The sequence below is a fragment of the Myotis davidii genome, unplaced genomic scaffold (genome assembly GCF_000327345.1).
Source record: "Myotis davidii unplaced genomic scaffold, ASM32734v1 scaffold77, whole genome shotgun sequence".
NCBI classification, from domain to species: Eukaryota; Metazoa; Chordata; class Mammalia; order Chiroptera; family Vespertilionidae; genus Myotis; species Myotis davidii.
The window spans coordinates 2,378,687-2,381,776 of NW_006289713.1; the positions used below are offsets into that span (position 1 = coordinate 2,378,687).

At 48.7% G+C, this 3,090-nt stretch overlaps 1 protein-coding gene across 1 annotated transcript in view; it reads right to left on the minus strand.

The window, feature by feature from the left end:
• Positions 1–3,090, minus strand: part of CDT1 (chromatin licensing and DNA replication factor 1) — a 57,535-nt gene that overhangs the window by 5,092 nt on the left and 49,353 nt on the right. The gene's annotated exons all lie outside the window — the stretch shown is intronic.

A 3,090-nucleotide genomic window follows, 5' to 3' on the forward strand; every position in this document is an offset into this window, starting at 1 on the left:
ACGCGTGGCCCCGCCCCCTCCGTCGGCGGAACCAACGACGTAGAGAGGGATGGGAAATGGACGCGCCCAGGAGCCTACGCGCTGGTGCTCTTAGGCTGCTTCGGCCGCGCGCACGCGTCACAGCGCGGTCCTCTCCGCGGGGTTTGGAGGTGTCTGCTGCATCGGTCGGTCTCAGGGCTTCCCTGGGGTCTACGTGGGATACCGCGGTTCCGGTGGACACCAAGCCAGTACAGTACGGAAAAACGATATAGTGTGTTTAACATAAAATTGTTACGCTATTTACAGCTTAAATGTAATTACAGTACAATAAACAGCTGCGCTTGGCAGGGGCGCTGGGCTAGTTGGCGTGGCTGCGCTTTTCACCCATTTGTGCACGTGACCTAGCTTCGCACGTGACGGGGTCGGGGCACCCCATATTACAGACTAGGAAACAGGCCCAGGTCGTGGACGACTTGTCCAAGGCCCCCCTCCCCTCAGCTGGAGAGTGACCTGGGGAGAAAGTACACCCCAGAAAGAAAAATATTCTAGAATTAGAGAAATATACAAAAACTACTGAATTATACACTTTTTAAAAGGGTGAACTTTAGTATGTGAATTATATCTCAAGCTATTTATTTTTAAGAGTTGCTTTCAAAATAGTTGAAGTGTTAGTTCTTAAAACCTGATGCTTAGGTTTTCTGGAAAACTTGAGAGCCTGATGCCAGATAAGCAAGGCTCAGTGCCTGTGTGATTCCCATCTCAGAAAAATGCTGCTCCTCCGGTCCTGAAGTGAGTCTGCAGATCTGGGAGAAAGGAACCACAAGGGTTTTTTCACTGCCAGGCACGGGAGCAGGGGGAGGGTTGAGAGAGGGGCTTTACTTTTGCAAGTTTTCTGTAAAGAGCATGAATTGTGCCTATAAAAAAAAAAGTTAAACAAATGTCAGGTGATGCCATTGGTGCTTGCAAAATGACAAGAGAAAGCTGGAGGTTGATGCAACAAGTGAAGCATCAAGTTTCCTATATGTAAAACGGGAGCCAGCAACTAGACTAGCCCCTTGTTTTGCAAACAACCAGTAGCAAATAATTAGCAGGACAAGAACCAGTGTGGAAGGTTGTGGCCAGCATTTTTATTTTATTTTTTTTAATAATACACATCTTTCATTTTTTGTGTGTGTATATATATATATATATATAATATATTTTATTGATTTTTTTACAGAGAGGAAGGGAGAGGGATAGAGTTAGAAACATCGATCAGCTGCCTCCTTCACACTCCCTACTGGGGATGTGCCTGCAACCAAGGTACATGCCCTTGACTGGAATCGAACCTGGGACCCTTGTGTCCGCAGGCTGACGCCCTTATCCACTGAGCCAAACCGGTTAGGGCATGTGGCCAGCATTTTTAAAGCTACGTGTTTGTTACAGTTTTGTTTTGGTATGTGTGCTGTGGGCCACCACTTAAAATGTATTTCTTAACATGTGGTTGGGGGTTGGAGGCAGGAATTGACCTGATTCAAAGCTGAGCCACTCCAAATTCAAGCCTGCCTTGCATTAAAGAGGGAAAGCTTGCAGGATTCCACAACTCTAATGGAGCATAAACTTTTGGCTCACAGCTGCGTATCAGGAGAGAGGGAGTTATCTTCTCATCCAGTGGCCTGGTGGTTCCCCACTGTTTCACATTTAGAAAATAAAGAAGCACCTGGTCTTAGAAAGGTAGAGGCAGCTGGACCTAATCACAAATGGCTCGTCAGTATCTGGCTGCTGGCAGTTTGGCCCAGCCCCTGCCCTCTGTAGATAAGTTGATGGTCAGGATGCAGCTAGTAGGCCTTCCCAGGGCTTCCAAAATGCTGAGCAGGCTCCACCAACATTTCGTTTGTCTTAAACCTGCCCACCCACAGAGTGGTGGAACCACAGAGTGCTGTCCTGGGCTCATGCCATCCAGTGCTGTGTGAAGGGGCTGGAAGCAGGTTCCATGGTTGTGAGAAATCTAGGAGACCACCTCGGGAAGGGGCCTCCCCACCTGGCCGCCACACAGCTGTGTGACTTAGGCTGCACCGCCAGGCACGTCCACCTCCAGGGTAAAGAGACATGCACAGCATTGCTATCAATTTGGCCAGACTCGGGGCAGGAGCCTGAAGGCAGAGGTGGGCCCTAGGAACCCCCAAATGGCTCTGGGGATGAGCTGAATCCTAGAAGGACTATCCAGAGGGGTCTTGAGGAGTCCAGAATATGAATGTAAAATGAGTCTGTCCCATGTGGGATGAGGGGCAAGAATCTTGGTACTCTGGGGATTTAACAGTGTGCCTGCATTGACCCCTCACAAGCAGCCAACAGGAAGGGGGCATGCTACAGAGCAGGGGCCTTGGGACCCTCTCCAGTGCTATGGTGAGTATCCTTGCCCTGGCACAGGGTCTGGCTAGGCCACTATTACACTTTTTTTTTCTTTTTTCTTTTTTTTTTTACTTTATAGAGAGGAAAGGAGACAGAAAAAAAAACACTGATTTGTTGTTCCACTTATTTATGTATTCACTAGAGGCCCAGTGCACAAATCGTGCACGAGTGGAGTCTGGCCGGCCCGGCCGCATTCGTGGCGAATTGGGGCTGGGCCTGTTGGGAGGAGGAGATGGCGGGAGGTTGGCCGGCTTGCCCCACTCTCTGATCAGGCCGGTTCGCTGGCCATAGCGACCAGTCATTATGGCCGTTAAGGTCACTGGCTTTTTACATATATAGATTGGTTGATTCTTTAAAAAAGAAAAAAAACATTTCTATTGAATTCAGAGAGGAAGGGAAAGGGAGAGAGAGAAACATCAATGATGAGAGAAAATCATCAATCGGCTGCCTCCTGCACGCCCCCTACTGAGGATCAAGCCCATAACCACACCAGCCAGGCAGCAAGGGGGTGAGGTTGGCCTGGGACAGACATAACCTCTGCCAGCTGTGTCACAGTGGATCCTGAGCAGTGAGAACTTACCAATAGGGATGTTTGTGCAGACATTTTAAACAACTTCCACTTTTAAAACTGAATTGAAAAGCATAGATTGTTGCTCTAGAGAGCGATGCTTTGGTGGGACCCCAAGGTCACCTTGGAGGCTAGAACCAAAAGTTAAACTG